Consider the following 25,970-nt stretch of genomic DNA (forward strand, 5'->3'; position numbering starts at 1 on the left):
CACTAACATGTTCTCCACACTGACACTGGAGTTCTTTCTCTAAAACATAACTCTAATAGTGACACTCTTGTGTCCATAAGTTGTAATGGCTCCTGTGTATTATCTACATGAAACAGTCCAGGTTCCCCTGATCTATGTGCTCCCTGTCCCCAGCAATCTACTAGAGTTCACATCTTCGGCTTCATCCCAGTGACAGTTCTTCATCCCAGGACAGTTAAGAATAGTATCTTTCTACTTTTGTGTCACCGCTCAAGCAGTTCATCCATGTGGAATCTCTTCTCCACTTCTTACTGTTGAAATTTCTCCCATCTTTAGACATCCATCCCAAGTGTCATATCCTGCATAAATCTTCCCTATCTCCTTCATGCAGATGACTTCTACTGTGTCCATTTCCTGTAGGACATTGCTCTACCACTTAATGGGTAGTGCCCAGCTTGACACCTGTGTACTAATAGATGCATTGAAGTAAATGGCTGGGGAGAAAAGGTCTGTGCACTGAGGCTGGGCCAGCCACTTAGCAATGTCTGCCAAAATGTTAGACTTGGCACCGGACTGTAAGTTTCTTGAGGCCAAGGATGACCCCTAAGATATCATAAGTGAATTACAAAGAAGGGAAATTAGCGTACTGCCATATTGTGGAAATTAAAGGAAGTTGATTTCAAGAAAGTAGACAAAGGATTGGGTGTCAAATATTTCTGAGAAGTCCAGGAAAACAATGATTGAGATTTGTATAGACAAGATCATCAATGATTTTGGAAAATGCAAATAAAAGCTATGAGACACAGTAGCTGGTGGTGGGAGGTTGAGGAGATGTATGTCATGAGAAAGTAATTTGCAAGATTTTTTAAAAAGCTGTTTTTGTTAAAGGATAAAGGAAAATGATTCATTTAAAGAGGGACATATTAAAAATGCTAGAGAGAAGAATTCATTTGAGAAGGAACTGATTTTTTTTAACTATACTCAAAACTTTACTCTGTAATTAAATAATGTGGTTGTGCAATTCCTATAATTCCAGAATAAGGAAATTAAAACCACCCAAACTCTAGCTTGACCTTTTTGCAATTTAATATTTTCCCATTACCATTACGTAGCTAGATTCGCTTATCTGAATTCCAACAGCAGTTGTCTGCCTCCAGCTCCATTCTTAGGGAAATTCCCCACTGGTTCTCTATGGTTCTCCCTTCAAGCTCTCACACCCACTCAGGATGACCAGATTCTTCAGCCTGTTAGCAGAAGCTTCCAGGTGTTCAGGACTGCTGGAGAGTAGCTCTACTGTCCATGTGAGGTCAGCTGGCAGGTGTCCACACTGGATGGTGTGCTTATCACGGATCATTTCCAGATGACTGGCCTTTCCTCTCCCTCCTACTTTGGGGATTCCTAGTCCCTTTTCCCGTTCTTTCCTTCCAGAGTCACCGCCCTGCCTTCCCTTTTCTCTTTCTCCTTCTCCAGCCCCAAACCCTCAACCTTATGGTCTATGAGAAAAAGAAAACAAAAACAATAACAGACCCAAGAATCTTTGTTTAGAAGTCAATAGTCTGAATCTTTTTTTTTCAGCATTGTGTGGGGTGAGGGAGGGAAAAGCCCTCAAGAGATATGGAAAACTGATTGGTGGTTATGTGAAGTGGGGAGTGTAAGGTGGGCAAAATGGCTGAAGGGGTCAAAGGTACACATTTCCAGTTCTAAAATGAGTAAGTCATGGGGATGTAATGTACAGCACAGTGACTACAATTAATTACAGGATACTACATATTTGAAAGTAGCTGGGAAAGTGAATCTTGAAACAAGTTCTCAGGACAAGAAAAAAAAAACTTGCAACTATGTACGGTGATGGATGTTAACTAGACTTACTGTGGTGATCCTTTTCCAAAAGATACAAATATCAAATTATTATGTTGTACACCTGAAACTAATATAATGTTATGTCAATTATATCTCAATTAAAAAAAAACCCTCAAGATGCCAGTGAGAACAAAAAGGAGTAGAAAAATATACCAAAAACAGATGAATGACCTGAGGCATAATTCTGGCATGTTATCAAACAGATTAATAATAATAATGGCTAACTTTGAGTTATTACCTACCAGACACTGGTGTCAGCCTTTATGTCTATAACTTATGTAATCATCATACAAACCAATGAGAGAGGTGCAATTATGTTTGCCACTCTACAGATAAGAAACGGAAGCACAGAGTGGTTAAATATTTTGCCCGAGGGTACTCAGCTAAGAAGGAGTAGAATTCGGACTGGAATTCTGAGTCTGGACTGCCCCGTTCCAGAGAGGCCACACTTGTAATCTTCACTGCATACTGCTGGGATATCATGTTCTTTGCTTTGCAGATATACCACTTCTCCAAAATTAAACACCGCCACTTTTGGATAATATTTCAAAAATAGATATTATTTTGATATTATTACCCCGTAGAGAAAGATTATGTCATGCAAATCAACATTCTTTGGTCTCTATGTTGGTCCAGCTATAAAAGTACAAAGTATAGTTGTGGATGCTGGGTGAATGCAATATTGAGAATATTATCTGTTAGATTCGAAGGAGAGTGACAGTAACTAGTTACATTTATTACCCTAATTTACACAGATGGTTTATAAAGCCACTTATAACTTGCTCTGAGAGTACGTATGTGGTTGTTAGATATACAGAGAAATGTGGGAACTGACAAAATGGATTTGTCTCAGTTGTATGATTTCAATTAAGTTTTTATATAACTACTTTACACATTGCTTGAGTAATGTGAAAATCATCTGCAGATACACAGCATAGTTATGTCATATGGGTCCTGAGGTAGCTAATTACAGTTATCTGCAGAAACATACTATAAATATGCTCAACATCCAAATGAAGCCTTCCTAGAGAATCATCTATAGATACAAATGGAAGCATTACTGCAGACATATCAAAAACTGGTAATTATCTTTTGGTTTCCCATAGAATTTCTATATAGAGTTCATTCCCCTTGATGTTGACAATATCTAAAACAGTAGTTTTCACTCATTCAAAGAGGCTAATTGTGTCTCTGAAATGTAGATTCCTGGACATGCCCAGAAATTCTGATTCATTAGGTCTGGCATAGCCTCCAGATCTGTGTTTTTAAACAAGTTCCTCTGGGAATTCTGATACAGATCATTAGCCCACCACACTTTGAGAAACACAGATCAGAGACGAACAAACTCAGGGCAATGTATGGCTCTGTCCTGAAGACACACATGCTTTGTTCGGTAGCATCTGGAGAGGAGGCCATTGACCTGGTTTGGTCCACAGCCCCTGGCTACCCAATTTGTAGGTACCCAAACTGACTACCCAATTGTGGTACCAGTTTGTGACTACCCAACTGAGCTATCACCCTTAACCACTGCTCAAGGATTCAGTGACTTGGAATTTTGAAAACCAACACAAGGATTAGTTGAAACTGAACCTGGAATATAGAATGAACTCTTTGCTATTTACTCAATATCAATTTACTACGAGCATTATGCAAACATGTAGACAGCAAATTTTTAGGATCAGTTATTAATATCTAATCCCTCCTCATCTAAGGACTAATGAAAATTATATCCAGATGAGATTAGGGGTAATGTTTTTGTCCTTATTACTGCATGAATCATCCCTGTTCGTTGTCTTAGTTTAATGGAATCTGCTGCTTGTCTCAGGTGTTAACATTGATTCGGCCATCTACTAATTTAAAAATATTCTTATACTATCTGTACTCACTCATAAAGGTCTTTGCCAATTATGCATCTATAACTGTAGTTATTCCTACTTTTCTTAGCTACTGCACAGATCTGTGTAGAATTAAAATCTGTTTCTCCTCTGACTTGAACATGTTCCCATGTCCAGTTATGACAGTATGGGGACAAATACCATCTTTGTTATGACAAAGTGAAGATGACAGAGACAGCCTCGCCTTTTCACAAGATAAGAAGGGCTGCCAAACTGAGTGATGTCTAAAACAGTTTCCAACAATGGGCAGAAGGTTTTATTTTTTCCGTATGTGTTACATAATCCAACGCCCAAATGGATGCTGCTATTTAAACATACCATTCCCTCTTCTGTGTGGGTTTTACGAGCTTAGTTTTTGTTACCATGTTGGTTCTTTTGTGACACAGAGTTGCATCAAGATCTACTTGCTGGGGTTGCAGTTTGTAGTGGAAAATACATTTTTAGTATCTTTGGAAAGCTTGGAATTTTACAGACTAGTCTTTTTTAAGTGGGTTAGGAAAAGGAGAGGTCTTCAACATGCCAAGACCTATAGAGAAGACAGTTGATAATTGTTTTCAGTCCATTTTTCCAGTGATAATTTCCTAGGAAAACCAGAGGATGAAATCTTTCTTTATATCCTTCATTGTATAGTTTTTAATTCTAAAAATTCATGAGTCGTTAACTGTGCTAAAAGGAAGTCAGGTAGTTACTCTTGTGCTTCTGTGACAAGCACCTCTTGTCTCAGTAAGTGGTGCCCTGATGAGAATCCTTACGTAACGTGCACCATGGAAACTGCAGTCCATGTGGGTCCATGGCTCCATGTGGGGAGCCAAAGGGCTCAAGGTCAAGCATCTGCACTCAAAAGTATGTCTGGGAAGCTTTGGAAGCCAATCACGAAGAATTTCTCTATTTTAGTTCCCTTAAAAAGTAGGGGAAGAAATCTTGTTATCCTAAGTACAAAGAAAGCAAAGTAAAATCTGGCTTTCCCATTAAGGTTATGTGTTTTAACAAAAACAAAACAAAACCAAACAAACAAGGATGAAAGCAACTCTGAGTTCCTGCTTAACCTTAAGTTCATTCTAGTTAAGTTCTGATCAATAACAGAGCTTCAGAAGTACTGTCTTGTTTTTTATCCCCCCTCAGACATGTATCCTATTTCTTGAATTCTATACTACTTACTATTTTGAGGTATGTATCCATTCTCAAGACTCTAAAGCTTTTGTTCTGCCCACTTGTGTGAAATTTGGGGGGTAAATTTTTGCTTTTTCCTTAAAATTTCTTTGCTCAGTTAAAAGTCTCAGAACCAACATTTGTACTTTTGATGGTTATTTTCAGAGCAAATAAACACTTCAGGTTAAGCTAAAGACAAAATAGTCTTTTTTTTCTAAAAAAAAAACAAAAAAATGTTCAAAAGCTCAGTGGAATATTGGTTTGTTAGTTGTGATAAATATACCACAGTAAAGTAAGATATTAATGTGAAGGAAAACTGGCTATGTGTATAAAGAAACTCTCTGTACTAACCTTGTAACTTTTCTGTAAATCTAAAATTATTTCAAAAAAATAAGCTTTTTAAAAAGCTCAGTGGGTACAAAGAAGAGAGATAAGTGAGGTAAGAATTGTGTGAGAGACTTTAAAGATGATTTAGCCCAACCAACTGCTGAGCGTTGAAATCTTTTTGTCATCGTCACCCAGAAAGTGTCATCCAGGCTAGGTACACTTGAATTGTATTGTAGGCAGAAAAAGCTCTAAGCCAAGGCAACCCAATAAGCCTATTTCTGGGAGACTCCTTACAAAGTTCTTCCTGTGACTGAGTCCAAAGCTGCCTCTCGGCAGATTCCAATTTGGAGCTATTCCTTGGAGTCCTCGACAGCAGGGGTATCTCATACCCCTGGTTCAACACTTTTTTTTTTTTTTTTTAAGATTTTATTTATTTGACAGAGAGAGACACAGCGGGAGAGGGAACACAAGCAGGGGGAGCGGGAGAGGGAGAAGGAGGCTTCCCGCTGAGCAGGGAGCCCGATGCGGGGCTCCATCCCAGGACCCTGGGATCATGACCTGAGCCGAAGGCAGACGCTTAACGCCTGAGCCACCCAGGCGCCCCTCAATACTTTTCGAATACAAAACAAATCTCACATCTTCTGGCAGTTTGCTAGGGCCGCCCTAACAGTACAACTGGACCTCTGTCCTGGACTTGCAGATGCCACCTTCGCACCGTGTCCTCACGTGGTCTCTTCTCCGCTTGCGTGCACACTAGTACCTCTTCTTATGAGGACATCAGTCCTACTGGATTAGACCCCCACCCTTATAATCTCGTTTCATTTTAATTACCTGTTTAAAGGCCTTATTTCCAAATACAGTCACAATTGGGGGTTAGGGCTTCGACATGTGAGTGGGAGGGAGCACAATTCAGTCCATAATACTCCTGTAAGCATTAAAGCCCTTCAAATATTGGAAAATTGCAGTGAGATATTACAGTACTGGTAAGGAGTACGGACCTGGGGTTAGTCCTGGGTTCAAATCCCAGCTCAGGCACTAGTGAGCAAGACGTCAGGCACTACCGAACCTTATGGAATCTTCATTGTCTCATACGGAAAATGAGGAGAATAATGGTAATTATTTGATGTGGTATTATGAGGTTTTAATCCATAATTCATGTAAAGCACCTAACAGGATATCTAGCACATAGTAGGACTTTACTTAATACGCATGATAATAATACATCTTGATTCTCCTCTAGCCTAAGAAACCCTTACTTCTTTGAAGTAGTTTCAGTCTCCTGAACCTAAACTATGTGTCCTCAAAGTGACTGTCTGGGTGTGTCCTTGCACGTGGGTTACACTAAGCCAACTGCTTCCATAGGGTTGGAAACATACATCCTAATACTAAAAGCTAACAGCACACGTACTCTTCTGGTTCTCAGATCACAATACCTTCACATTAAGCTATTCAGTAAATAAAACCCCCGAGTCTTTTTGACTCATGAGTCTTTTTTGGAGATTTCTGCTAAGCCAGGTCCCATTCTCAGCTAATGGGAAGGTCAGTTTCCTAGAACCAAAGTCATGATTGCACATTCACTTACATCAAATTTTATCTTGTTAGCATCATATCTCCCGCTCATTCTCTTTTTAGATGTTCACAAATCATCTTCTTTCCCATCAGTGATCTGTTTAAGAGTTTTGTTTAGATCCATCCAAGTTTACTGCTGAGCACAGGGGAACAGCTCCAGCCTGACGACCTTGCAGGTATCCATATAAACAAAGCTTGAATCGGAGCTTATCTGAGTCCTGGCGGAACACCATCCTGGAGTGCAGAGAGGGTGGGTGGCATCTAAGGAGCTGCTAGGAAGCCAAATCCCACCCACTTCTCTATCTCCCCGAGAGGATGTTATGAGACAGTTTCTCATTATCTCCTGGGTTCTGATGAAGGACAGGCAACTCAGTACCAGGGCATCCCACAACTAGTCTTGCAATCATTGCCCTTTGTTTGGGTGTTATCCTGTTTGGTGTGTAGGACACAGAGCTTGCCCCTCTGACTTATTCTTCTTCCTGCTGTTTGTAGCAAACTATCAAAATCTAAAAGTGGTTCATTATATCTCTACTGGTTGACCCGTCAGGCCTTGGCTTCACCTTGTCTTCTAAGTGTGGGTGAGCTTGGCAGCGTAGGGAATATTTTCATTCTTTAAAATCGGAAATAAGGGCGCCTGGGTGGCTCAGTCGGCTAAGCGTCTGCCTTTGGCTCAGGTCATGATTCCGGGGTCCTGGGATTGAGTCCCGCATCGGGCTCCCTGCTCTGCAAGGAGCCTGCTTCTCCCTCTTTCTCTGCCTGCCACTCCCCCTGCTTGGGCTCTCTCTCTATATCAAATAAATAAAAAAAATAAAATCTTTAATAAAAAAATCAGAAATAAAATCAGAAATAAGTTTACCCAACTCCGATTCTTCCAGAGTTTTCTACTCCTCACAACTGAGGACAGCTATGACTTACAGCGGCTGGTTGTTGCTTGTTGCCTTAGAATCTTTTCACCCATTTGAACTTCCTTTCACTCTTATCCAAGTTCATTTCATACTTCATAGCCTTTGTTGTGCATGCAAACTTCAGACACCATTTACACACCATCACACCAATGTCTTGGCTCTAGAAATCACAACCTCTGACTCCTGGATAGCTGTTTGGCATGCGGCACATAGTTGTTCTTTTATTTGGGCACTTAGCAAGTAGTGACTAACAAGGAACACTAAAATACTAAGGGGTTAACACTGAACAACAGTCCTTAGCAGGTGTGTGTTCTTTACATGTACAAATGTGTTTGATTCTCACAACAGTCTTATTTAGTATGTTCTATTATTATGGTGTCCATCCTATAGATGATTAAAACTACAAAAGGTTAAGTAAATTCTGTTTACCACAGGATGAACAAGGAATGACCCCAGACGTTCAGGGGCTCACAGTCCAGCAACTCTGAGTCTGTAATGTCTAAGTCATTGGTCCTGAAACCATAACTGATACAGTAATGAAGGGCTTCCTGAATCTGGGGCTAACCAGAAGTAGAGCACATGGTCCCAATAGGCAGAAACGAAAGAAGATCATGAAAGATGGAGGAAGGGAATGAGAAGACCCTGAGATCATGACCTGAGCGGAAGGCAGATGCTCAACTGACTAGGCCACCTGGGTGCCCCAAAAACATTATTTTATAACTCGTTTAGAGAAAGCAAGTTACTATAGGAAAAGGCTCACACCATTGTAGAGGCTGAGAAGTCCTGGGGTCTATACAGCCAGCAAGCTGAAGACAGGGCAGAGTCGATGGTATATATAGTTCCAATCAGAGTCCAGAGGCCTGACAACCGGGTGAGCTGATGGGCTAAGTTCCAGTCCAACACTGAGTCTCAAAGTAGGACAAAGCTGGTGTCCCAGCTTGAAGACAGAGAGTGATTTCTCTCTTATCTTGCCTTTTTGTTCTATTCAGGCCTTCAATGGATTGCATGAACTCCACCCACCCCCACCTTGGGAAAAACAATCTGCTTTACTCAGGCTATGGATTCAAATATTAATCTCATCCAAAAACACCCTCGCAGACAACAATCAGAATGACGGTGAACCAAGTATCTGGGCACCCCCGGCCCTGTCAAGCTGACACACAAAATTAACCATCACAGCATCACCAAGCCATCGTTCCAGTTCAGGGTAAGGGGAAAAAGAACATGTTTTAAACAATGTGTCTCTGATGTCATATTTATCCCTTCTGTTCCTATCCTACCGACCAGAAATTAGTCACATATCTAGGGAAATATCCAAGTTTTGTGGAATCTGACATTAAAAGACATAACATTTAATATTTATTTAGAATGAACAAAATATACAGATTTTTAAAGCTGTCAATTTCCACAAATATTAAAAAATCCCAAAAAATAATGGTATTAATCCCACTAAACCTTCATAATACTATTTTCCTATATTTTTGACCGTATATTCTGATTACTTCTTCACATAGTATTCTCTAATTATCATTTTGTATAGTGAGAATAGAAAAATAATTTCCTCTAATATGGATTATCAAATTTTGTATTTTACTATTGATGGTTTAGAAAAGTTCCTTTCAGCTTCACAATCCGTTGTTGGTAATGTCAACATCAGGCAACATCTGATACTCTGAAATGTATAAAACGTGTAACTTAAGATACAAATACTCTATTTGTAGAACTGCTAAAGATTTATGTACCACACATGTAGGAATTCTGATCAGTTTAATTTCATGCAATTCTCATCAAAGTAAGAAAAATGTGTAGAATGCTTATAACTGTACGCTTTGAATAAGTATATTCCAGATGGGAAAGAACTTCCATTTTGACTAGGCATCAATGGAAACTGAAACCTCGGACTCCAATCTGATCCCTGAAAGACCTTTCCACAGTCTAGCTTCTGGCTCTGCACACTTCAAACCTACTTTCCCCTCCAGTACCCACACACTTAGGAGCCCTGAAGGCCACCTCTTCACTGGGCTGGCTAATGATAATGTAACTCTGCAAGGAGGTGACTGCAAACCACACAAATATATCACATTCAATGAAAAATAAATGGACACCAATTCCTCTTCCCCTAGATCCCCAAAACCTCCTGTGACCACTCCATCATAGCCAACACAAAGTGTAATAAAGAAAAAGCTGGAAGGCAAAGACATAGTAGTCTTAACCTATTGTGATCACAATATCTTACTCCTATAAATTTTCAAAACTTAACGACAATACAAAACAAAACACACACCAAAACTTAAGATCAGGTGAAACATTGAGAGGGTCCCTCCTGGGTTTGGGAACAGACTTTTGCAAGTAAGGATCCTAAAGCTTACGTGTTATTGGTTTTATTGTAAATCTCCTTCAGAAAAGGCCAGAAAATGTAGTTACTAAATGAGCAGCTAATGTAATGTAATGAGCAGTTACTAAATGGACCCATCTAAAGGCATAGCTGAAAGAGAGAAATGGACACTGGAAAGCCATTAGTAATCACTAATCTCTAGCTAGCCTCTATTCAGCTTCTTTCAGTGATAATCTCTGTCCAGGGAGAGAAGAGTTGAGAAAACAGGCAAATATTTACTAATGTCAGTCATATTTTCAGGGCTTACATCATGACTATGGAAAAACTTACAGTAATGTTTTATTTGTTTCAAATATTTAGAAATAATGGAGATTGTTTCTTGAACCAAGCTTTGTGTGAAGACAACCTCATGCACATCTAGGGGGAAAAAAGCAAAAACAAAACAAAACAAAGAAACATCTCAGAGTAATGGCTCTACCCACATCTTCCTATTGTTTGAGAAGCACATATCCTCACGCTCACTCTCCTTCATGGATAACTTGTATTTGTTAGCTCTTGTTGCATAACAAATCACCCAAAACTTAATAGCCTATTATTATTTTTCATGATTCTCTGGGCTTGTTCAGGATGGCCTCATTCATAGATCTAGTGGTTGGCAGGCTGGCGTGTGTGCCAGGATCTCAGCTGGGACAGCTTGCGTCTGGTCCACACGATCTCAACTCCTCCATATGCTAGCCCATGCTTCTCTCCATGACGGTCTAGGGTTCCAAAGAGGAGCGAGAACAAGTAGCTTTTAAACTTACGGTTGTGTCACTTTTGCTAATTTCTTCTGGCCAAATCAAGTTATATGGTTAAGCTTAAATTCAAGAGGGAGAGAAAATAGACTCCGTGTTTTGATGAGAAGAGCTTCAAAATATTATGATGATTTTTGCCATCTACCACCATCTATACTCTAGCCAGAATCACTTCAAATCTTCCCGAATGGGAAATATGCAAACCCCCAACCCCGGGGCCCTGAAGTCTCATTCAATTATGGTGTCAGACTCAAAGCCCAGAATCTCACGATCTATATCCAGTCCAGATGCAGATGAGGCTGCTTGGATTCACATCATCAAGAACAGCTTCTCCGGTTCTCTCTCTGGAGACCTGGTGAACTAAGAAGACAAACCATCTACCTCTCTTCCATGAAAACGCACTGGCGAGACCAGAACAGGATAACCACAGTGGACACTCCCATCCAAAAAAAGGAAAAGCAGGAAGCTGGAAATATTCCTTGGTTGGAGTCTAGATCTTCTCCCTGGGAAAGGTTTACTCTTTGTACCACCTTCTGATCTCATCTTCTTCCTCTAAAATATCCTTCCATTTTAATAAGAAATCTCCCATGTTTCCAGAAGACAATGCTTCTGAGGCTTCTTCCTAGCCACAAAAGTTGGAATTCTAGAGATCTTTTCTCATTTTCAACTTTCTCTGTCCTTTTTGGTCCAAGTTGGAAGTACTTGTCCTAGCATAATTTTCTTAAAAATTATGTGCATGTCCTACGTTAATTAGTGGGGTTTATTTCCTACTCCAAACACCACATCCATAATTCTTCCAGAGAGATTTCTCTGTACTGGACCACAGGTTAGTTAACTGAGTAATTTGGACAGTACTAAATTGGACTCTTGGCTGAATCTAGTTCTGGTTCTGCTGCTTACTGTTCCTAGATGACTGTGTCCACACTAGTGGTAACAGTGTAATGGGGGAGGGGGGTTATTATTATGGTCAGTTCCTTAAGAGATTTCTACTGGGTATCAGATGTCAGGAATGGGGGTGCCTGGGTGGCTCAGGCAGTTAAGCATCTGCCTTCAGCTCAGGTCAGGATCCCAGGGTCCTGGGATTGAGTCCCATGTTGGGCTCCCTGCTCAGTGGGGAGTCTGTTTATCCCCTCTTCCTCTGTCTCTCTCCTGGCTCCTGCTATCTCTCTCTCTCTCTCAAATAAATAAATAAAATCTTAAAAAAAAAAAAAGATGTTAGGAATGGGTATGACAGTAAATGTAGAATCTGGTATACTTAGCCTTTTCTTTGGCTTGTATTTGTTTTTTATCTGCAACAATATGGGCTCCTTTAACTCTAAAGATTCTTGCTTGTCCAAAAACTCTAGCCTTTTATATTTTCCCTTATAAGGGGTCCAATATTGTCAAACTCCATGAAAACAGGATTTCTATACTAAATATAAAAAGAACTTCTGGCAGGCTCTTTGATTTCTCTAAATAAATGAATTAATTCCAAATCAATGTCCCTGCAGGGTCTTTAAATAAGGCTAAAGAAAGGAGAGAGGACAAATCTGTATCACTTCAAATTAGAAAAATTGATCCAGAAAAATAAGGGTTCCTACAAGCCATATAAACCAAGAATTAATGGTTCTACAAAATATAATCAAGTTCAGCCTTTAAAAAATAAAGAAAATCAATGACATTATTACAAGGTATATGGACAATGAAAAAAGTTCTGCCAAATTCAGAAGAGAACAAAACTGCAGAGATGCACAACAATGCTCCCTCAACCAACCTAAGGGTCTTAATTATACGGTTTTGTCTCTTTAACTGAGAAACATTCTTAATAGCTACTAACAACTCCGTTTCTACCTTAAGAGCTGTAGCTTTGTCACAATTAACTCTTCTAATTTTCTAAAGAGTTGATAAAATTCGCATTTCATGAATAGAAAATACATTTTGAGCAAACAGTTTGATATACCTTGGTCACCTCTAGAGTGAATGAACAAACGACATTGTAAGTTGTTTTAAAATCTAATGGGGAAGGGGGCTTCACTTCCGGCAATATTAGAGTACCCTAGATCAGATTTGTCCGCATACAGTAAAGAAGTAGGGAAATGGACAAAACATGTGGAACTGTTTGTGGACATTAGAGAACATGCAGCAAAGGACAATCCCTAAAGGAAGAGCAACATCACAGTCACCCCAGCTTTCTGCCTGGAAGCACTTTCTCAATTGTGCTGGAAAAGAGAACCCCAAGCAGAACACAGGAGTGTCAGTGAGTTCAGGAAGGAAAGACTGGCACTCAGCAAAGCCCTGTGGTTGTACTTGTAGAAAAGAAGCAGAAACGAGAGAACCATACAAAGAAAGAGCCCCAGGTATCTGCAGGGGATCTGCTCCAGACTATAACTGAATACTAAGTTGTGCATGCATGAGGTGAAATTTCACCAAGTCAGGAAAAAGCATTTGAGAAACTGTAAGAACTCTTACACGGAACTGAGAGATGTTTGCGTTTTAACCAGGCAGGGCAGGGAGGCCACAGTACCCACCAAGAATAGACACCTGAGGGTTGCTGCTAAGTTGTAGGGGTAAACCAGCCTCACGGTGAAGTCCACATGACACAACCCTGAAATACCAGCCTCTAGAGGATTAAGCAAATCTGCAAGTGTCTTAACTGTCTTCCAGAAGAAAATAACTCTAGTGCTTAAGACAACAAAATCCAACACTCAACAACATAGGAATCACAATGTACATCCTTCAATTAAAATCTATAGACTGAGAAGCTGGAAAATGTCACCCAGGCATGAGGGGGGAAAAGTCAGTCAACAATAAAAAACACTAGAAATGACATAGAATGATAGTATCAGACAAGGACTTAAAAGAGCTATTGTAAATATGCTCAATATTTTATTCTAAAGGAAAACACACACATAATGAAAAATACAAAGAAAGACCAAATTAAGTCCTGGAGATGAAATATACACTATGTGAAGTGAAAAACTGGATGGGCTTAATAGAGATTAAGTATCTAATCTCTAGATACTTTAGTAGAAAAGATCAGTGAACTTGAAGATACAGGAATAGAAACTATCCAAACTGAAGAACAGAGAGAAAAACAGATAAAAAATGAACAGAACTCCAGTGATTTTGGACAATGTCATGCTAATTTATGTGTAAGAAAAAGAAAAATCAAAGGAACAGCCTGCAGATTTCACAAATTTGATAAAAACAATAAACACGTAGATCCAAGAAATACATACACAAAGAAAACCACACCAAACACATCATAATGAAATTGCTGAAAACAAATGATAGAGAGAAATTTTAAAAGTAGTCAGAAAGATAAATATTTTATTTAAAAAATCATCAATTCATCAACAGGCATAACAGTTCTAAGTTTATATATGCACTTAATTACAGAGTTTCAAATATATGAAGAAAAAAAATGACAGAACAGAAAGTAGATTGACTATTATCACTAGAGATTTCAATATCCCTCTCTGAACAATAGAACAAGTAGACAGAAATCAATAAGAACGCAGACATCCTTAATAACACTGTCAATCTAACGAATCTAACTTACATTTATAGAACATTCTATCTAACAAGAGTAAAATGTACATCCTTCACACATGTTCATCAAACGTTCAACGAGAGATCACATGCTGGACATAAAACAAGTCTCAAATTGATAAGGCCTAATGACTTATGAAGTGTGTTCTCTGATAACAAAGGAATCGAATTAGGCAATCAATAATTATATTAATCACATCTGGAAAATCTTCCAGCATACTTCCAAACACCACATGGGTCAAGGAAATGATGAACAAAATTAGAAAATATCTTAAAATGACTGAAAATGAGAATAAAAATTGAGGGGATCCAGCTAATATAGAATTTAAAAGATAAACTTATAGCTCTAAATGCTTACACTAGGAAAGAAGAAATGATACATAACAACACTGAACAAAGTTTCCATTTTAAGCATAGAAAGGAATAGCTTTGAGTTAATAAAAGGCATCTATGAAAACCCTATTCCTAACTCATATTTAATGGTGAAAGAATAAATGTTTTTCCTTTCAGATTGGAAATAACCTCAAGAAAACAAAATAAAACACATACAGATTAGAAAGAATTAAAACTGTCTTTACTTGCAGGTAAAATGATCACATATATAGAAAATCCTAAAGGATCGACAAGAAAATTACCATAATTGCCATGTAAATCTAGCAAGTTTATAAGATTAATACATAAAGATGTATTGTTTTTCTATATACATCAATGAACAATTAGAAACTTACTTCTTTCCCTTCCTGTTAATCCTGTTTTGCTTTGTTCCATTGCCAATTCCCAACTGTTAATTTGTTATCCAGCCTTTCACATACTACATTCCAAACAAAACACTCAGTTAATCATAGCTCAGGAAGAACCTCACATTACCTGTAGATTGCAAAATGGCCACAAAGTCTTCCCATCCCGTATGCATACTCCTTTGAAGTATGACTTTATAGCTCTTCCCATCAAGAGATAGTCTGTTCTCTAGGTCCTTGCATCTGGGCTTGCCCACATGACTTGGGTGTTTAGCAGAACCTTAGCAGATGCGTCAGAAGCAGAGGCATGAAAAGTGCTTGGCCACTGGAGTTTACTTTCTCTTCACGCTCTTTGGAACCCTGGGACTCCTGTATGAGGAATCCAGAGCTAGCCTGCTGATGGATGAGAGACCACACAAAGCAAAGAGATGATCCCAACTGAAGCCCTCCTGTACCATCCAGCTACAAGCAGGCTGACAGCTGACCACTGAGATAAGCCAAGCTGTCTCAGACCAAAAGGTATGCCCACCCAACCCCCAGGGTCACGAGAAATAATGCTTGCATGAAGCCACTAAATTCTGGGGTGATTTATTACACAGTAATATCTAACTGGCACAGGTTACTCCTGTTCTCATTCCAGTAGTGAAAGCAAATCACAAGCCCACAACTCACTTCAATGTCCAGCATCCCCAGCAGGTGTGTGAAGTAAGCTCCTAATGAACAGTAATCCTCTATGCCTCAGGGGTGAGGCTGTAGATCACCTTTGTTCTTTAGAGATATACACGGATATATTTAGAAGTAAAAATGACATGATGTCTAAGTTTTAATGTAAAATAGTCCTTAAAGGAAAGGAGGAAGAAGGCAGAGGAATAGATGAAGGAAGCGTGACAGAACAGTAATAATTCCTGAACATGGGGTGTGGAGAGAGTGCATTCACCTGCTTGGGCTGTCATGACAGAATACCACAGGTGGGTGGTTTAAACAACAGCTATTTCTCTTCTCACAGTTCTGGAGGCTGGAAGTCTGAGGTGGCATGGTTGACTGCCGGTGAGAGCCCTCTTCCTCACTTGCAGGGGTTCACCTTCTGTGTCCTCACGTGGTCTTCTTGTGTGCATGCGTGTGGCGAGAGATCGCTCTTCTTACAATCCCGAGAGATTAGGACTTCATCCTCATGACCTCATTTATCCTTAATTACCTCCAAAAAAAAAAAAAGCCCCATTTCTAAGCAGAGTCCCATTGAAGGTGAAATGAGGTTAGGACCTCAACAGAAGAATCTGAGGGTGGGGACATGATTCAGTCCACAGCAGGGACTGAATTCATTATACTACCATTTCTAATTTTTTACATTTGAAAACTTCCATAAGATTTAGGAGATGTAACTGTATTTTGGCTCCTGTGTGTTTATACTTGATTTAGTGAGAAACAGAAAACACTGGAAGGTTCTATGATCCCGTCAGACCCTTAAAAATCTCTTGACTAGGTAATTAGAAATGACAGTTCAAGATAGTAAAGCTGTGAATTTGCGTTAATGTCCCATCTTCTACTTCCTTCCAGGTTGCTGGTTCCACGTCTGCCATAGAAAGCGAGGGTGACCGGCCTCCCCAGGGCTGTCTCTCATCTCCCCCATCCATCTCAAGTGGCTCTAGCTTCTATTAGAACGGACACGCTGGGGGAAGAGGTTAAGAAAGGTGTTACTGGAACAGGAACTGTCATATGTTGGCCCTGAGCTCTCTGGGCCCAACTCTGCTGCCATTTCCTTGACATAGATGGATGCATATGGTCACTTGGAACTCCTTCCTTAAGCACAGGAAGTCGAGGGCCCACTTCCAGACTCTTCCGGCGGAGACTCGCTGCTCCCACAGAGGGCAGTCCTGGGCAGGCCTCACGGAAGCCTCCCGCCAGCCATCTCTCCTGTGAGCCCGTATCTGATGCACAGAAAACACTCACCCTTCCTTCCCCCCGGTCTGTGCCTGTCAACCTACATCACAGCAACAACACTCTGAGCTCAGTCCCCGAAGCAGCAACTTGCATCTCAGTTTCCAATTACACAGAAACACATTATCACAGATTTATTATTTTACAGTTTAGGAGATGAAATGTCCAAAATCACCAAAATCAAGGAGCCACTAGGGTGGCATTACTTTTTCTTTTTAATTTTATTTTATTATGTTATGCTAGTCACCATACAGTACATCATTATAGGGTGGCATTACTTCTAAGGGCTCTGAAGAAACAGAGAGAACCCACTGCTTGCCTTTTCCACCTTCTAGAGGCTACCTGCATTCCTTGACTCATGTCACACTGCTCTGACCTCTACTTCCGTTATGACGTCCCCTCGGGCTGACCATCCCGCCACCGCCTTCTCCAAAGGATCCTCGTGATGCCACTGGGCCCACCTGGTTATCCAGGATCATCTCGCCATCTCAAAATCCTGAACCACTTTTGCAAAGTCCTGTTTGCCAAGTGGGGTAACATATTCACTAGTTCCAGGGATTAAGATGTAGACATCTTTGAGGGAACATCCTGTCTTCTACGTTTCTCGGGGGTTGGGGTGAGTTGGACCCCATTTCATTATGCCTCTGTTTCAAAGAACACAGAGGGCCTTCCCTGGCTTCCTCATGGAAATCCTTCCCACCAGGGTCGAGGTAAAGAAGGCAGCACTCCACCCCTTCCCCAGGGACTGCAAGAGGCCTCCAAAGAACTCTCTTCTCCTGTCCCCACACAAAGGGCTACCTGGCCTCTTCTCTGACCCTTAGTCTGTCAGACAGATACAGACTCGTGGAACAGGTACCTTCACATTTCTTTCACAGAATTTGTATGCAATGCTTTCACTCCATTTGGTATCTTGATATGCAGAGAATCAGCACCTTAGTTGAAACCGAGGCGTGGAAAGTTCCACTCTAACATCCTGTACATAACTATTTCCCTAAAGCAGAAACATGAAATTATAAATAGATCCTCATGAATTGTTAAATTCTTAAAGCTTGTCTGCCATTTGGTGACGGAATGTATTTAATGAGTCAAAAGGAATTTCAATATTCAAAGGTGAATATTAAATGAATAACATTCTATAGAACACAAAAATACTTTTAGGAGTGTATTTTTGCTTCTGAATAGCTTTTCAGTCAGTTATACTGTTCCTTCTTGAATTAAGAACCATCACTCAACCAATCTTCTGCTCATGTGAAAAAGAGTAATTTGAGCCGGAGAGCAAACCTCACCTGCAAAACAGTAAATGTGATATGTGATGTTGGCATACTCTATTTTGCCTAAAGAAAGGTATTTTTTCATTCTCAAACCTCTCTCTCATAGTGTGATAGCTAAAACATTTATAAAATCCACAAAATAATGGTGCCATAATTTATATGTATACATTATTAGGCATTTCTACTAAAATGATGAGAATGAATAGAGTGTTTATGCAAAAATGAAAACTGTAGTATTTGATTGTCAGATCTGGAATATTTCTTCCATCAAATATTCCATCAAAACAGAGATGTCTAACCTCTGAGAACACACACAAAAAAATGAGATGGAGGCCCTATTAGTATACTAGTTTGAACTCTTTTGAGATGCAAGTAACAAATTAACTACAGTTTCAGCCAAAAAAACCCCAAAAAACAGAGTGGGGGAGGGAGGGGAGACTCAGTGATAGAATATATGGCACAGAACTCACAGGCAGGGAATGCAGCTGGACTGGAGGAAATTTCTAAACCCTGTTTCTTGCCTCCACTCCCTCTGGTTTTCTGCATTGTTCTCTCTGGCGGCAGGGTGACAAGACAGAATATAGGACAACCAAAGGATCCTAAGTCTTAACCCATCAAGTGACTAAAAGATTTCTTTTTATTTTTTTTTAAAGATTTTTATTCATATGAGAGAGAATGAGAGAGAGTGGGGGGGGGGGAGGGGCAGAGGGAGAAGCAGACTCCCCGATGAGTAGGGAGCCTGATGTGGGAATCGATCCTGGGACTCTGGGATCATGACCTGAGCCAAAGGCAGACGCTTAACCAACTGAGCCACCTAGACGCCCAAGAAATTCCTTTTTAGTTCAAATTCCCAAGGAAGAGATGGCCGACCCTGGCTGGGGTCATATACCCATTCCTGGAGTAATTAACTATGGCCAGGAGATCACACTGCATGGAGAGGGCATCCACTGTAGATGAGCGTGAGATGGAGAGCTGTGAGAAAGACGACTGTAACAGGTCACTCCAAAGTGCTGGGATAGCTAATGCTGAATACCTAAGAGACGGTTCACATCTGGACTCATAAATCCTATAGGTCTCCGAGTGTGAGCTTTCAGTCTTGTACTATGTTTGCTTCTTCCATCCGAGGAAGTGGCATTGAGCAAGGATGGCCATATTTATTTTACCATCGCTGGTTGGGGGATATTCATAGAAGGATGCAGGCAGTAAAAATTTAAATACCAACCCATGTGGTTATAAACTCAGAGGAGATAAACCAGAGCCCAGGCCATGACTGATAAACTCCCCTGTTTTCTATCTCTAAAAGTGGGTAGATTTCTTCCTGTGACTACAGCCCCTGAGGGACTCACTTTTGTGTGGTATATCTTGGCTGCAAATTCCTGTCTCTGTAGGTATCCAGGCCTTCTGTCAACAAAACCAGTCAAACCTTCCAGGCCTGCCATGGTGTCAGTTTGCCAATGGAACCCTGATGTCAGTAGAATGTATGGAAATCTCATATAAACGCAACTTATCAAACATAGTTTGCATTCGATGCTAAGAACTTTTAAGTTGTAATGAAAAGTCTGACTCAAACCATTCCCTCTTTAAAAATTTCCATTTTTTTACTATAATAATTCTAAAGGGTTTTCTTCACTTTTTCATAAAGCTAAACTACTTCAGGGAATATTCAGGTGAGAAAATCATCTACGTGTCTCCTGAATCATGGTTAGAATTGTTCTACAGCAAGATACTTTCTTCAGGTTTTGCCTACACTGAGGAGTCTCACAGGCAATGTATCCTCAAATGCAAGCACATTCTGGCATTTTTACCACATGCCATTCACCCCAGAAACCTCTAATGGCATGGAAAAAGAAGAAAACGCTGTTAAAATGAGGAGTTATGAAACTTAAGCAGGTAAGGGGATCCTTGGTGGGAGGGTTAAAAACAGAAATGATGAATAAACTTGAAAAAAACAGTTCTTCCGGTGCCTGGGTGGCTCAGTTGGTTGGGCGACTGCCTTCAGCTCGGGTCATGATCCTGGAGTCCCTGGATCGAGTCCCACATCAGGCTCCCTGCTCGGCAGGGAGTCTGCTTCTCCCTCTGACCCTCCCCCCTCTCATGTGCTCTCTCTCATTCTCTCTCAAATAAATAAATAAAATCTTTAAAAAAAAAATTAAAAAAAATAAAAAATAAAAAAAACAGTTCCTCACTGTACTCTAAGGGAAGCAGAAGTAGCCTATTATTTTATTTAAAATAAACAAAAAGGAAAACATGGAAGTATTTACATAATCCTATGGTCCTCATTATTTCTAAACAATATTCACAGAGAAATACATAGCTCTAATTGTAGATTTTTTAAAAATGGAAAAGCTAAAAACCCTTTTTAAAAAGCCAGAGAAAGGAGTGCCTGGGTGGCTCAGTCTGTTAAGCATCTGACTCCTGGATCTCAGGGTTGTGAGTTCAAGCCCCACGTCGGGCTCCACCCTGGGTGTGGAGCCTAAATAAATGAATGAATGAATGAATGCCAGAGAAAGGATAGCAGTGCAAACTGCAAAAACAGGAGAAGGAATAATGAAGAACCAAAGGCCATAGCAGGAGAAAGCAAACGTAAAATACACAAAGTGAACAATACCAGAGCTGGTTTCCTGAAAAGGTTAACACAAGTGTCAAACCTCTTAAGACTGGATTTTTTAAATGGAGAAAGCCCAAGTAGCATTATCAGGAATGAAACAGGTGAAATTAGTATACACTTTAAAGGATGAGAGGAAATTAGAAAGATCTTTATGACAATAAATTTGTCAACTTTTGATGAAATGGCCAGATTCTTTAAGAAAATAATACATCTTATACAACTGAACAAGAAAATACAGAAAAATTTTAATAGTTCAAGATCTTTCAGAAAATTGACTCTGTAACTGAAAAACTACCCATGAAAGAAAACTTGAGGCCCAGGTAACTCCCCTTGAAGATGCTCTTAAATACTTAGGGAAAAACTAACCAATCTTACAAAAAATCCTTCTGAGAACAGAGAAATATCAAGTATCACAATTCATGTTAAGAGGCCAGGATAACATTCATCTAAAACCCTTTAAAAAGGATATTAAAAGAAAAGTATAGACCAATTTCTCTAATAAATGTAGATGCAAAAACCCAAAAGGTACATATGCAAATCAAGTCCAGTTTTATAGAGAAAGGGTAATATTATACGACCAAATAGCATTTACTCCAGGAAGGCAAAGTTGGTTTCACATTCAAAATCAGTCGAGTACTTGACTACAGTAACAGAATAAAAAGAAAACCATGCATTTCAACAAATACAACAAAAGCATTTGATAAAATCCAAATCCCATTCATGGTAAAAACTCAGCTAACTAAGCATTAAAAACACTTTCTTAATATCATGGAGGGTATCTACAGAACACCTATTTCAATATCGTATATAAAAAGGTGGAAGACTATGATTATCAGTGCAAAAATCCGCAACAAAACACTAGCAACAAAAATTCAACAGCACATTGAAAGGATTATATAACACGGCCAAGTGGGATTTATTCCTGGAGTGAAAGGATGATTCAACACATGAAAAATCAATCACTGCTAATATGCCACACTGACAGAAAGAAGAGGGAAAGACATGATCATCTCAATTGATGCAGAAAACGCATTTGACAAAATTAACTTAAACAAAAAAATTAAAAAACAAAACAAAACTAGGAACAGAAGGAAATTACTTCAACACAATCAAGGCCATCTATGAAAAGCCCATAACTAAAATCATACTCAATGGTGAAGAAAAACTTTTTCCTCTAAGATCAGGAAGAAAACAGAGACGCTAACTTTTATCACTTTTATTCAACACAGTACAAGAAGTCCTAGCCAAAAGCAATTAGACAAGAAACAGAAACAAAAGGCACCCAAATTAGAAAGGAAGTTAAATTATCCCTGTTTCCAGATGACATGATATTATACCCAGAAAACCCTAAAGATTCAGGAAAAAACAAAAACAAAAACAAAACCCTGGTCGAATAAACAAATTCAGCAGAGTGCAGGATACAATAATATCAAAACACAAAAATCAGTTGTTTCTACACACTAACAATGAACAATCCAAAAATAAGTTGAAGAAGACACTCCCATTTACAATAGCATCAAAAAGAATAAAATACTTAGGAATATATTTAACCAAGGAAGTGAAAGACTTGTATACTGAAAACTACAAAACACTGCCAGAAGAAATTTTAAAGAAAACACAAATCGATGGAAAGACATTCTGTGTTTATGGGATTGGAAGGCTCAGTATTGTTAGGATGTTAGGATGTTATGATCACCATGCAAAGTGATCTACAGATTTATTTTTTTTAAAGATTTTATTTACTCATTTGACAGAGAGAGAGAGAAAGAGCACAAGCAGGGGGAGCGGCAGGCAGAGGGCAGAGGGAGAAGCAGACTCCCCACTGAGCAAGGAGCTCCATGCGGGGCTCAATCCCAGGACCCTGAGATCATGACCTGCACTGAAGGCAGACGCTTAACCGACTGCGCCACCCAGGCACCCTGTGATCTACAGGTTTAACGCAATCCTTATCAAAATCCAAAAAGTATTTTCTGCAGAAATAGAAAATGTCATCCTAAAAATCATATGGGATCTCAAGGGGTCCCAAATAGCCAAAGTAATTGTTTTCTGAATTATATACCCTCCAAATTCTTATGTTGAAGCTCTAACCTCCCCCCACCCCCATCCTCCCTCCACAGAGCTCAGAATGTAACCATATTTAGCTGATTGAGTTAAAAAGAGGCCTTTGGATGGGCCTTAATCCAATCTGACAGATGTCCTTCTAGGAGGAAATTTAGATACAGAAAGGGACCTCAGGGATGTGCCCACAGAGAGGAAAGGCCATGGGAGAACAGACCAAGAATGGGACCATCTGAAAGCTGAGAAGAGAGGCCACTTAAGAAAACAAACCTGCAGACACCATGACCTTAAACTTCTAGCCTTCAGAACTGTGAGAAAATAAAAGCCTGCTGCTTAAGCACCCAGTCCGTGGTACTTTGTTACAGTCGCCCTAGCTAACTAATACAGCAATCCTGAAAAAACAAACGTAGAGGCCTCACAGTTTCAGATTTCAAAACTTATTACAAAGCTCTAGGAATCAAGAGTGCGGTACTGACATAAAGACAGACGTACAGACCAATGGAGTAGACTAGAGAGCTCAGAAATAAACCCTCAGATACAGGGTCAAATGACTATCCACAAGGGTGCCAAGACCATTCAATGGGGAAAGGACTGTCTCTTCCACAAACGGGGTTGGGAAAAATGAATATCCACATGCAAAAAATGAAACTTGGAGGCTTACTGTAAACCACACAAAAATGGCTCTTTCATCTGGGCTGCCAACATGCCATGCAGACTGAGGAAGACCCAGAAACTTCGGAGCCACCAAAGCCGGGGCCACGGCTGCATGGGCAAAAGCCAAAAGCACCCCAGGAGGGCCGGGGTCATGCTGGTGGTATGCATCGCCACAGGACCAACTTTGACAAACACCACCCAGTTTGCTTTGGAAAAGTTGGTATGAGGCATTACCACGTAAGGAGGAACCCGAGCTCCTGGCCAACTGTCAACCTGGATAAACTGTGGACCTGGGTCAGCAAGCAAATGTGGGTAAATACCTCCAGAAATAAGACCGGAGCTGCTCCTATCACTGATGTGGTGCGATCAGGCTACTACAAAGTTTTGGGGAAGGGAGAGCTTCTAAAACAGCCCGCCATTATGAAGGCCAAATTCTCCATCAGAAGAGCTGGGGAGAAGATTAAGCACTGGGGGTCTTGTGTCCTGGTAGCTTGTGTCCTGGTAGTGGAAGGAGGTTCAATCAAGGCTAACCAGTGGAAAAAAAATACAAAAATGATTTAAAGTGAATCAAAGACCTCAATGTAAGACCTTAAACTATAAAACTCTTAGAAGAAAACAGGGGAAAAGCTTCATCACATTGGGTTGGCAAATATTTCCTGGATATAATACCAAAAGCATAAGGAACACAAGCAAAAACTGATAAATAGAACATCAACTTAAAAACTTCTGTGCATCAAAAGACACAATCAAATAATGAAAAGAAAACCTACAGCATGGAAGAAAATATTTGCAAATCATACCTCTTATAAGGGGTTACTATCTAGAATATTAAAGCACCTCCAACTTCACAACAAAAAAACCTAATAACTCAATGGAAAAAACAGACAAAGGATCTCCATATTTCTCCAAAGATACACAAAATGGCCAATGACAATCTGAAAAGATGGTCACTATCACTTAGCAAAATGCAAATCAAAACCCAAATGAGCTACTGCCTCACACCCATTAGGAAGACCACTAAGAAACAAAATAGAAATCAAGTGTTGGTGAGGATATGGAGAAATCAAAACCCATGGGCAAATGGTGAGAACGTAAAATGGTGCAGCCTCCAGGAAAAATATTATGGTGGTTTCTCAAAAAATTAAGACTAGAATTGCCATACGATACGGCAATTCCACTTCTGGATATAAATCCAAAAGAATTGAAAACAGGGTCTCAAAGAGGTATTTGTAGTACACCGATTTTCACAGCAGCATTATTCTCAAGAGCAAAAAGATGGAAGCAATCCAAATAAAGACAATGTGGGACATACACACAAGGGAATATTATTCAGCCTTAAAAAGGAAGGAATTCTGACGCATGCCACAACACGAATGAATCTTGAGGGCATTATGCTAAGTGAAATAAGCCAGTCACAAAGAGACAACTATGTATGATTCCACTTACAAGAGTTACCTAGAGTAATCAAATTTACAGAAACAAAGTAGGACGGTAGGTGCCAAGGGCTGGGTGGAAAGGAAAACGGGGAGTTAATGAGTATAGAGTTTCAGTTTTCTGTTTTTTTTTTTTAAGAGTTTCAGTTCTGCAAGGCCAAAACGTTCTGGAGATTAATTACGTAACAACTGTGAATATATTTCACCTTCAGCAAATGAGCCTTGCAATATAATCACTGTTAAATAATAATATCAAAGGACATAGATCAGGATGGATACTGAATTTCCATGTATTTCCTGAATTCTTTTAAAAAATGGTGACCATGACATAATTTGCAAACTGACATGAAATCTAACATTTTTGTTTGGAACTCATAACGGATCACGGCTTTTTTTGAAAGTAAGATTTTTAACAGGTAAGACGAAGAGGTGGGAATAGAGCTCACTGTTTTCCATCCTGGGAGTCTATCCCCATGGCTGTCTGGTTATTTGCTCACCAAACCATCTTTCCTTCCTTCCTGGGCACAGAGCTGGACTCGGTTGCCTAGCCCACTCTGCAGTTAGGTGTGGCCACAACTGTTCTCTGGCCAATGTGACATGACACATGCCATCTCCAGACCTGATCGATAAAACCCGCCCATGCGCTACCGTTCATCCTCTGAGGAAGGGCCTAGAGAGCGAAGAGATGGGGTGAGAGCCCCTGGGGGAGGCTGCCAGGCCAGTGACATATACACCAGACCACTGCTTCAGCAAGAAATTCTTACGGTGGTAAGCCCTTAAAATGATGCATTTTTTAAAAATATGAAGTTTAAAAGAAAATACTTAACTAAGCAGTAAAAATTGTTAATCATGGTTGCCCACTAAACATTTTTAGTCAGCGTTATGTAGAGATGGACACCAATCACAAAACAAACATCCTGCTTAGCAGTG

At 39.9% G+C, this 25,970-nt stretch overlaps 1 pseudogene; it reads left to right on the forward strand.

Moving 5' to 3' along the window:
• The first annotated feature begins 23,656 nt into the window (after positions 1–23,656).
• On the forward strand, positions 23,657–24,168 carry LOC118522232 (large ribosomal subunit protein uL15 pseudogene; annotated as a pseudogene).
• Positions 24,169–25,970: the final 1,802 nt, after the last annotated feature.

The sequence above is a fragment of the Halichoerus grypus genome, chromosome 3 (genome assembly GCF_964656455.1).
Source record: "Halichoerus grypus chromosome 3, mHalGry1.hap1.1, whole genome shotgun sequence".
Taxonomy (NCBI): Eukaryota; Metazoa; Chordata; class Mammalia; order Carnivora; family Phocidae; genus Halichoerus; species Halichoerus grypus.